Raw genomic sequence first — 12,131 nt, 5'->3', positions numbered from 1 at the left:
TGAGGGCAAGGATAGTCTTTCTTTTTTGATATATTTCTATTCCTAGTGTTTAACACAGTATCTAGTACACAGTAAGAATTTAATAAATATTTTATCTATCCCTCCTCTTCTTACTGAAAGAGGAGAGTAGATTGATCACTATTGGGCCTATGGTTTGTATAATGCTGGGCAAGGCAGAAAAAATAAAGCTGATCTTGGTGTCTCTGTCAATGGCCAAAAGGTTCCCATACAGACCAAATGTTCATAAATACCTGTTGAATGAATGAATTCCTCTGCAGATGAAGCTAAGACAATCCACTTAGAATGAAAATAGTTTTTCCTCCCACTGCCTGAATTGAGTTAAACAATAATTCTGTTTGTGAAAGCAACATATGCATCCATTTTGCTTCTGAAAGTCTTTGAATCAGCCCACTCATGAATCTGAATCCTATTCCCCTTTCCTATACAAAGTTATCTCCCTGCCTTTACTCCAAATACCACCCACTTCCTCCAGAAGCCAAAAGTGGTATAATAGTAAGACTTGTCAACTTGGAATCAGAAGAACTTTGGAACTTTTTTTTAATTTAATTTTTTTTTGGTCACTATAAAAAGCAGTCACTTTTAATTATTCCACAAGACCATACTGAGTTTAAGTTACTTAAGATGCTAGGTGGCTGGTTAGGGACCTTCACAAACAACAAATCAACAATGTTTTCATATTTATTTTTCTTAAAAAATCCAGAATGGATCAAAAGAACAATTATCAAGGAAGTAGGTACCCAGTGAAAAGGCTAAGAAGGTAGAGAAAACAGAATGCTTTGGGTAAGCTGAAGAGCCTCCTTAATCACCTCTTTTCAAAATGAATAGTTCTAGATAGAACAAAATAAACTAATCTCTTTCAGTCTAGTTTCTTCCTTCTCTGGCAATGAAGCTGGCCCTGCATGGGTTACAGATAAGGAGTCCATCAGTCATGGCTGATTAGTACTTTGCTAACTAGGGACCTGTCTCTACTGGGTTAATTTTATTTTTTTTATTAAAGATTTTGAGTTTTACAATTTTTCACCCAATCTTACTTCCCCCCCGCCCCACGGAAAGCAATCTGTCAGTCTTTACTTTGTTTCCATGTTGTACATTGATACAAATTGAGTGTGATGAGAGAGAAATCACATCCTTAAGGAAGAAACATAAAGTATAAGAGATCACAAGATCAGACAATAAGATATCTGGGGGTTTTTTTTCCTAAATTAAAGGGAATAGTCTTTGAACTTTGTTCAAACTCCACAGCTCTTTATCTGGATAGAAATGGTATTCTCCATTGCAGACAGCCCAAAATTGTTCCTGATTGTTGCACTGATGGAATGAGCAAATCCATCAAGGTTGAACATCACCCCCATATTGCTGTTAGGGTGTACAGTGTTTTTCTGCTTCTACTCATCTCACTCAGCATCAGTTCATGCAAATCCCTCCAGGCTTCCCTGAATTCCTGTCCCTCCTGGTTTCTAATAGAACAATAGTGTTCCATGACATACGTATATCACAGTTTGCTAAGCCATTCCCCAATTGAAGGATATTTACTTGATTTCCAATTCTTTGCCACCATAAACAGGGCTGCTATGAATATTTTTGTACAAGTGATGTTTTTACCCTTTCTCATCATCTCTTCAGGGTATAGACCCAGTAGTGGTATTGCTGGATCAAAGGGTATGCACATTTTTGTTACCCTTTGGGCATAGTAGAACTTTGGAACTTTGAACAAGGTCCAATCTTAGCTCATTTTCATTTTGTCTCTCTGGGCTAGTCTCCTCATCTGTGGAGGCTGGAATTCAAATCCCATAGGAAAAAGGTCTGAGGACTTTAGATAGATAGATAGATACATACATACATACAGAGACAGAGACAGAGACAGAGATAGATGATAGATAGATAGATAGATAGATAGATAGATAGATAGATAGATAGATAGAGATAGAGACAGAGAGACAGAGACAGAGAGAGAGAGAGAGATAAAGGTCTGAGGACAGATTTACATATATAAAATATGTAAATGAAAAAGTAAAAGGTGTGGGGTAATTCCTAAAGCAGATCCATCTGGTATTATTAGTCTTTCCCTTTTTCCAGTCATTTGATTATAAAGAGATTCTGGGGTTGAGAAAAACTGGGGAGTGGAGGGGAAGGAATGGGTTCAGAGGCAGTTTGTTGGACTGGAACTTTCTAAACTTATGTTTCCTGGGTACAATTTGGCAATCATACATCAATCTAGAGTCTCAAGGAGTTTCTCATCCTAAGTCAGAGTGCAGCTTCTAACAGAGAAAATGTCCTGGGTAAACTGAAGTGAAATGTTAGAATGTACACAGAGAGAATTAAAATTTCTGGGCTCTTTTTAGTTGAAAGCTATCCTATATTGCAAAGAGCTTGACTCCTATCATAATGAATCTCATTTGAGATTCTTACAGTGAGAACCTTATGGAGGAGAAAGAGTCAACTATTTAAAGGTATTCTACCTGGGAATAAGGGACCAGAATAAGCATTTATTAAGTATGCTATGCATCCTTAATATGAATAGTTCTCAAAACAACTCTTTGAAGCAGGTACTATTCATACCTCCATTTTATAGTTGAGAAAGCTGAAGTTAAAGTGGTTCACCCTAGGTCACACTTCTAAGAAATATCTAAGGATGAATTTGAACTTGGTTCTTCCTGATTCCAGACCCAGCACCTTTAGCCACTGCTCTACCTAGCTAACTGGCAGCAATGGTCACTGGTCAAATATCGGATGGTGTCGAGGTACTTGCCTTTCTAAAATAATTATAGATGACATATCCAGGTTCTAAATTTGAAGAGAGTTGGCAGAACCCACTCTTCCTCTCTCCTAGAAAAGGTAGGACTTTAGCTAAGGAGGTCACTTGAAGCCAGAATCTAAACAACTGAAGCAGTTAAGAGACTTTAGTCTTGCTCTTTTTGAAACCACTCTCCTGTTGGTGACTGGGATGCCACAGTCAACAAGAAGCCACATTAGACTAGCCAGGACTGAGGTTCATACCCCAAAACCAGAAAAGACCATGCTTGGAAAGGACTGTACATCACACCAGTGTTGTAGACCCAGAGGATGAAAAAGCAAGGTCATCATCAGAAGAAACTGGCCCATGTTCTCAACACACAAGTGATATCCACGCATGTTCCTCCACTTCATTTTTTTTAAGAGTTTAATCACTTCTGAAATTTTATTTATACTTTGCTTAGCAAAATAGTACATATCTGGCACAAAAGTGAACATCATCCCATGTTTCACTCTGTTGAACTTTTTAGCTTTAGACTTTCAACTTTTTGTTTCCTAGTTCACCTTCAGTGCCCAATATATCAATTCACCATGCAAGCCTCTACTTTGTTTAACTTAATGAGTAATTGCTTAATCATTAACCCTAGAAAATTAGATGCCATTTTGTAAATGACCATTTTGGTTGAATTGTCATATGTAACCTTTTAAAATTTCATGTTCAAAAATGAGAATTTGGGTAGTCATAACTACATTGTCCCCAAATTATCCAGGTAGGCTATGTAGACTACATTAATTTTTTAAATACATTTTCTTGATGTCATATTCATTTCCCACTTCTCCCCTTTAGATTAAATCCTTCTTTATAACAGAGAAAAAACAATTCAGAGAAAACATCTGATAATATATTATTACTTTGCCATATCTCTGTGATCATAAGGAAAAAGGTTTGTTCATCATCTGTTTTCTAGGCTTCACTGATTTTACAGTTACTCAGAGTTCAACTTCCTTTGGGTAAATTCTTAGAATTGGGATTTGAGTCAGATTATGGACAGATTAGTCACATTTCTTATGTAATTAGACATTTAAACCCAAAAAGATAAATAGCTCCACCAAGAGCACAACAGTGTACCAGTCTTTCCACAAGTCTTCCAATATTCAACTCAATTCAACAATGTGTTCACAGAAAATTAAATCTTTTGTCATCTTTGCCAATTTGCGTTATATAAGCAGAAAGCTCAGAGTTCTCTTAATCAGAAATTACTTTATCATTAGGGATTTTGAATATGGGTTTTTTTTAGTAGTCTTTTGCAATTCTTCTTTTGAAATCTTTTCATATCCTCTGTCCACTCATCTAATCAGAAATGAAAGGATTTGAATGTTGTAGATTCCTGTCAATTCCCTTTTAATCTTTGATAACAGATATTTATTGAAGGTATTTGATGCAAATATTTTTTCCACTCTATTATTTTTTGTCTAATTTTAAAATTATTGGGATACCTGAAAGTCATGATCAGCAAAAAAGCCTTGACCTCATTTTCAAAGAATTCCTACAGGAAAATTGCCCTGATATCCTAGAAGCAGAGGGGAAAAATAGAAATTGAGAGAATCCACTGATCTCCAGAAAGAGATCCAGAAAAAACAACCTCCAGGAATATCATAGTCAAGTTCCAGAACTCCAAGTCAAAGAGAAAATAGTGTAAGCAGCCAGAAGGACACAATTCAAATATTGTGGAGATGCAGTCAGGAACACAGGACTTAGCAGTAACTACATTAAGGGCTCATAGGGCTTGGAATATAATATTCGGAAGGCAAAAGAGCTCAGAATGTAACCAAGAATCAACTACCCAGGAAAACTGAACATCTTCTTCCAGGAGAAAAGATGGACTTTCAGTGAACCAGGGGAATTTCAATTGTTCTGGTTGAAATGACCAGAGCTGAACAGAAAGTCTGACCTTCAAATACAGGACTCCGGTGAAGCATAGAGAGCAGAGGAAAAGAGTAAAATATGAGGGACTTAATGATGATAAACTGCATGTATTCCTGCATAGAAAAATGATACTGATAATATTCATATGAAACTTCTCATTTAATAGATCTTGTAGAAGGGGCTTTTATAGATGCAGCACAGGAGAGAGCTGAATTTGAAGACATAATATATTGTAAAAATGGAGTCAATGGCTAAAAGGGAAATGTACTGGGAGTATGAGAAAGGAGAGGTGGAATAGGTTAAGATATTTCATATAAAAGATTTTTTTTTATTTTATTGCAATGAGCTATTACAATGATATGGAAGAGGGGAAGGCAAGAGGGAATGAGATAACCTTCACTCTCATCAGAAATGACAGAGAGGAAACAGCACACACACTCAGTAGGGTATAGACACCTAGAGTAAAGAGAAGAGTGGGGGGAAGGGGGAAGGGGGAAGGGAGGGATGTGGATGATAGGTCATAGGAGGGAATAGTCAAATATAACACATTTTCTTTTTTACTTCTTGCAAGGGGTGGGATTGGGTGACCTGTCCAGGACCATGGGGCTGAGTGGTTGTTGGGTCTCAGGGGTGGTATGTGGGCTCGGGGTCTTTTTGCCCCAGGGCACTGCACCCCTCAGCTACCCTACATAACATTTTAGAAGAGGGACAGAGTGAAAGGAGAGAGAAAATATAATATAAAGTAGTGGGGGAGGTATGAACAGAGGGAATTACAATCAGCAACAACAACATTGGAAAAATATGGAAGTAACTTTTGGGATGGACTTAGCATAAAGAATGTGATCCACCTGAGACGGAGCTGATGGCATCAGAACACAGACTGAAGCACATTTTTTTCTTTCTTTTATTTTATTTCTCATGAGGGTCTATATTGGGGGAGTTGGTTTTATGTTTACTCTTAAGCGAGAATATTTTAGTAATGTATAAAAAAAATCACTTGTACAAAAAAAATTAATAATAAAAAAATCAAGTAAAAAAAAGGGGAGGGTTAGGTGGCACAGTAGATAGAGCACTGGCCCTGGAGTCAGGAGTACCTGTGTTCAAATCCAGGCACAGATACTTAATAATTACCTAGCTGTGTGGCCTTGGGCAAGCCACTTAACCCCATGGTCTTGCAAAAAAAAAATTGCCTTTTATTTGAGCAAAATTTTACTAATTTTATTTGAACTAAAACTTTAGAATTTCATGTCATCAAAATTATCTTTTTTATCTGTTATGATCTTCTCTATCTCTTGTTTGGTTAAGAATTCTTTCCTTGATCATAGTTGAGAAAAGCATATGATCTCTTATTTTTTTTTAAGTGATACGACCTTTGAAAATCAGATTTCCTGTACCTTTTGATCTTTTGGGTGCATATGATTCAACAAAGATTTATGAAGTGCTTACTATGTGCAGGTTCCTTTACTTCCAAATAAAGGAGATACAATGTTGAATAAATCATGATACTGGGGCAGTAAGGTGGCACAATGGATAGAGCACCAGCCCTGGAGTCAGGAGGGCCCGAGTTCAAATCTGATCTCGGACATTTAATAATTACCTAGCTGTGTGGCCTTGGGCAAGTCACTTACCCTAATTGCCTTAAATAAATACATTTTTTTAAAAAAAAATAAGCCATGATTCTTTCTCTCAAGAAGTAAATGCAGTGATTCTTTTGAAGATCCAGGACTTGTCACCTGAGCTGGGGAGATGAGACAGGAGGTGGATAAGGGGCTTCCAGAGAGGACCAGCAAATATAGCTCAGAATATGGCCTAGAACTTGTCTCTTTTCTCTTCTTCACAGAGCACTAAATACCCTACATCCTCCTTTCTGAGAGAGGATGCTTAGGAAGCAGTTGTGTGAAATTTGCTAATTCAACTGCTCTTTGAAAAAAATAAAATAAAATACAACTGTGGTCTCTCTGGCGTGAGGCATTATAATTTTCTAAAGCTTTTGTCTTTCCTAATTTGTGGTGTAAGCATTTCCATTCTATTGTTCAAACTCTTCTTTGAATATCACTTTGCAGAAATTACTTGCAAAAGTACATCTCTAGGGGTGGCTAGGTGGTGCAGTGGATAGAACACTGGCCCTGGAGTCAGGAGGACCTGAGTTCAAATGTGACCTCAGACACATAATAATTACCTAGCTGTGTGGCCTTGGGCTAGCCACTTAACGCCATTGTCTTGCAAAACCCTAAAAATAAAAAAGTACATCTCTTTCAGGTCTAGATCCTGACACTCACTTGTAAGTTTTACTTATCAAAAATCTTTGGCCAGTTGGTATTAAACGTAAAGATGAGTCTCCATTAATTGCTTTATTTCTCTTCAAAGTAATTACTTTTGTCTGATGAGAATGTTTCTTGATTAAATCAATCCAACAGAAATAGGTGTGATCCAGACCTAGAAACTTCCTTCAATCAGTCAAATACATTTCAACTAGATGTCAGCAAAAGTCTGTTCAGATTGATTAATGGATTTGATTGTGCCTTCTAGGTCCTGAATGAAAACTTTCAAATTAGATGGAATAAGAGATTTGTCTGGCAGTGAAGAGAAAGAAGAACCATGTCAGAAAAGGAATTGCTTGGAAGAGAGGAGAAATCCTCAACTTTGTCCTTGTTTTTTTGGTTGTTGTTTTTTGGGGGGTTTTGTCAAGGCTTTGGAGTTAAGTGACTTGCCCAAGGTCTTGCCTTGGCAAGGTCCTTTAAACTGAGGTCCTCCTGACTGCAGGGTTGGGATTCTATCCACTGTGCTATCAAGCTGCCACCTCAACTTTGTCCTTAACCTTGGTCTCTCTTCTCCCTGCCCCTCCAAACAACTTTGGCCAAAAGAGGATCTTGTGCTCTTCAAAGGATTTGAAAGAATTTGGATTTTCCCTCTTCTTCTAGTATCATGTCAGAATCAGCATCAAATGGCAGCAAGGTCTGCATTGGGATCCTAACAGCCTTGATTTGGTTAGGAATGGAAGACTTGGTGATCTATAGGAAGCCAACTGGAACTAAGGGGACTATCTAAACATATTCTCTGAAATGGGGGAATGTTTTATATTGACTTCCTAGTATTATACTACTTTAATAAATAAGATAATTGAGTCTGTTGACTAATTCATATTAATAGATAATGATTGAGGAAAGGCCATCAATGGGGACTTACAATCTAGACTACTAGACAAGACACCTCCCCAACCACTCAGAGGTTAACTGATTATAGCCCTGAAAGGATGCAGGAGCCATATTCTGGGGAACCAATTGTCTCTGGGAGTGGGAATTGGGTTAAAGCTACAAAATCATAACAGCAGCTTGGGTTTGTTATCTGGGTTTGCACTCAAACAAAGAGAACAATTTGTGCTTTTTGTTTCTTCCTTGGACCGGTTATGAATCCAGGGGGCAGAGTCACTGAGTGCTGACTGGGTCATTGTATGAGAGCAGAATAAGTCAGATGTCAAAGCAGGGAAAGGGGCTTATATATATTGACTTGAGAGATGCTTTGAAGCCCATCTCACTTCAAAAATAGCTATTCTAATGGAAAAGAGAAAGAGGCATGTGGACTGGACAATGAAACACTCGTGTGCATTCTGAGCTGATTGAGCAGTCAGGCTCAAAAAAGTAATTGTTAATGAATCAATGTCAGCTGAGATGGCATTCTCAAATGACATAACCCAGGGATCTGGGTTTGACTGGGTTGATTTAACATTTTTATCAAGGACCTGGATAAAAGCACAGATGGCATGCTTATCAAATTTGCAGATGACACAAAGTTGGCAAGGATAACCAACACAATGGATGGCAGAGTCAAGATTTCTAAAAACCAGGCTATAGTCCTGGACTGAATCTAATAAGATGATATTTAATGAGCTTAACAAGGCAAATAGTCAATGAGCCCAGTCCTCTCCCTGCCCCCATAATAGAACAGAAAAAGAATTGTGCATAGAATTATAAATCTCCATTATGCACAAATTGTTTTTCTTTTAAAATATAATGTGAACATATTAGATACAAGATGAATAATAAATTCAACATATAACTTTCAAAGCTACCTAATTACTCTGGTTATCTTTGGTATTCCTTCTGTTCCTTCCATAAATTTTTAAGAAATCACTGTATTATGAAGACAGATTTTTAGATAATTTCTTTGCCAAGGACCAGCCTAACTCAGGACATGATGTTCAGTCTTATACTTGCTTAAACAAATAGCTTCTCTAGTCTAGAGTTTGCAAAGAGAGAAGACCCAGTCACATCATACAGAAGAACAGAAGAACAGGGACCCTTGAACCAATCTCATGGGCAGCTAGGGGTAAGGTCAGTTCCATAAAGTTCCAGGAAGAATTCTGTGATAATGCATGGTACAATACTGGACTTGTAATCAAGAAAACCTGAATTCAAATCCGACTTCAGATATTGTTACTCTGCACTAGTCACAACTTTTTGGGGCACCATTTTTCATCTGTAAAATAAGGGAGTTGGGTTCTAAAGTTCCTTCAGCTCTGAATCTGTGATCCCAAGATCCCTTTAGTGTAGGACCAATAATTCCCTTCACAGATATTCTCTTGAAGGGAAGGGGGTATATCATTTGAAGGCAGTGTCTTGAGTCCATTGAATATCTTCCTATCTCTAACTCATTTGGTTGTTTTTAAATGAAAGACCTGATCTCTTGTCTCTTAACCAGCTCAAAATAAGACAATAACACTTTAGATTCAATTTTGGATAAGCTTACCATGACCCACAGTATCTGGTATGGAGGAGACAACTGATCATTCTATGACTGTTGTTTTCCTTTGTGGTGCTCTCCTCAAATATCAAATCTCCCCTGTACTGGTCTCTGGAAGTTGTAGTACCCCGATCTTTTCCTTGTCATTTCAATGGGAAAAATGGATAAACTCACATGACCCTAGGCAGAGGTGACCTCCATGATGCTTCTTGGTAGTTTTTGGTTTAAGGAAATGCAACATATCTAATGAAATTATCACAACCTTTTTTTTCTTGCTGATTGTCTTGTGTTCTCAGTAGTGAATGGTGGTCAATCTTCAGTGGTATGCTGAGGGGAGATCTGGAAACAGAAGTCTAAGGTTCAAATTCTGGTTCTCTTACTCAGTTTCCTTATCAGAAAGGCAGCCTGGAGTGGTTAGCCAAGGTTTAGATCAGAAGTCAAGCAAATCTAAGTTCAAATCTTGTCTTTTATACTTATGTGACACCTGTGGGAAGCATGAGCATTTGTTAGATTCCTTTAATTCTTTTTTTGTTTTTGGCAAGGCAAAGGGGTTAAATGACTTGCCCAAGGTCACATGGCTAAGTAAATATTAAGTGTCTGAGGCCAAATTTGAACTCAGATCTTCCTGACTCCAGGGCTGGTGCTCTATCCACTCTGCCACTTAGCTTGCTTCCCCCCCTTCACCTCAATTCTTAAGAGCACTGTGGTAGGGGCAGCTAGGTGATATAGAGGACCTGAGTTCAAATTGACCTCCAACATATACTATTGTGTGCCTCTGGGCAAGTCAATTAACCCTGATTGCCTTAAGAAGAAGAAAAAGAAAGAGAAAAAAGGAGCATTGTGATAGCAGTAGAGAAAGGTAGTTTCACTGAATTAATCTACTCAGCAAAGGTCTGAAATAGTTGAACTGACCACTAGGTGGTGATATGCTCAAGAGCCCAACGAAGCCCACTGGCCACCCACCAAACCTCCTGACTCTCAGCCAAAAGGGGGCTAATAATAATGTTGGTGATAATACTAAGAGCTAACATTTATAAAATGTTTTTAGATTTGTGAAGAGTTTTACAAAGATGACCTCATTTTATCCTCATAACAATCTAGAAAGCCAGGTACTAATATGAAAATTTACAGATGTGGAAACTGAGGCAAAGGTTGTAACTTGCCTAGGGTCACACAATGAGGTAGGATTGAATTTAGATTTTTCCTATCAATGCTCTATATTGCACCATCAAGCAACTGCTCTTTTAAGAACTCCTTTGACTGGTTTCTTAGTACTATTAATTAATTTAAATTAATTTAATTAATATTCTTAATAATTTGACATGATGAAATATGGTTTATAATTTAAAAATCCATGATATCCCTTCACCTGATATCTGGACTTTATTTCATTCAGGACAACACACAGAGACATTAACAGAAGTTTGTTTTTATTCAGTTGTGTCTGACTCTTCATAACCCAATTTGGAGTTTTCTTGGCAGAGATACTAGAGTGGTTTGCCATTTCCTTCTCAGATCTTTTTCATATGAGGAAACTGAGGCAGACAGGATGAAATGACTTGCCTAGGGTCACACAGCTTAGTAAGTGTCTATGGCTGAATTTGATTTCAGGAAGAAAAGCCACCAAGCTGCTTTATAGTCACAGAATGCAGTTAATTAACTAATGGTCACAAAATCTATTGAATATAGAAGAAAGTGGTAAAGCAAGAGACCAAAAACTTCTGCCTGGAGCATATATATATGCTGGAGCTTCTCTCCAAATCCATAGGTAACTATGTGTTGGTATGTATATATTTATATATGTATGAATATGCATAAATATGCATCCCATGTATATTATATACATATGCATGCCCACACACTCACACAGATTCAACCCAAAGTCCAACCATATCAAGAAAAATCCAAGGAAAAAGGAAAGGAATGAAAAGCTGTCACCCACTCACTTTTGCCAATGGATAAGGATTTTAAAGACTTCCAGATCCCAGTTACCAAGTCCATCCTGCCTCTGTGTACTGGTGTCTAATATTATTATCTTGCTCTGGTCCTGGCTCACCTCCTGTGTAGTTTTCAACACTGGCATCAGTGTACGGGTCCTCTGGGGTCAGCAAGTAGAACCACTCCCAAGATCTGCTACTGCTGGCTGACATGGCAGGTGGGAAGCCCATTCCCCATTTTGCATCTCTCTCTCTGCTTCCTGGGCTCCCAGAATGGCAGACATGAAGGATACCTCTAAGGGTAAAGACAAAGGAAACGGGGAACTTTGAAACCTTTAAATAGGTGTACAGACTGAGCTGGTCTCCTGACCTTGACTAATTGCTTCCCCAGGACTTCCAAGAGACCTCCCCTTCCCATAGGGACAAGTCACCTGCCATCTCTCAACTTGAAGATGATGTTAGTCCTTCATTCTCCAAGAAGACCACGACATCAGGGAGGTGATACCATGACAAACCCAAGAACTGAATTTGAGTGGGGGGTGGGGTGCTCTGCTAAATCACTATCCTCACTTGGCCAGATATGAATCAGGAGGACAGGAGAGGACCTTTAGACTGACACTGTGGACTGCTCCAACTCCTCACCTCCTCACTGGCAGCCTGATTTTCCTCTGCCTCAGAGGCTGCTCTCCCGATGAACAACTCTCCAGCCTGGATTACCATTTCATGAGAGGTCCCACAGTCATGCTCTGAGTCTTATTTTCCTTATCTGGAAA

General features: G+C 38.3%; 1 long non-coding RNA gene across 2 annotated transcripts in view; it reads right to left on the bottom strand.

Annotated features, from left to right (window-relative positions):
• LOC141518263 (uncharacterized) overlaps positions 1-12,131 on the bottom strand; it is a 63,755-nt gene that overhangs the window by 47,492 nt on the left and 4,132 nt on the right. For both annotated transcript variants that reach the window (XR_012477135.1, XR_012477134.1), the window contains exon 2: positions 11,478-11,653. This is a non-coding gene — a long non-coding RNA (uncharacterized LOC141518263). The remainder of the gene's footprint in view (positions 1-11,477; positions 11,654-12,131) is intronic.

Source organism: Macrotis lagotis, chromosome 3, assembly GCF_037893015.1.
Source record: "Macrotis lagotis isolate mMagLag1 chromosome 3, bilby.v1.9.chrom.fasta, whole genome shotgun sequence".
Taxonomy (NCBI): domain Eukaryota; kingdom Metazoa; phylum Chordata; class Mammalia; order Peramelemorphia; family Peramelidae; genus Macrotis; species Macrotis lagotis.
This window is presented reverse-complemented; position numbering and strand designations above follow the sequence as displayed.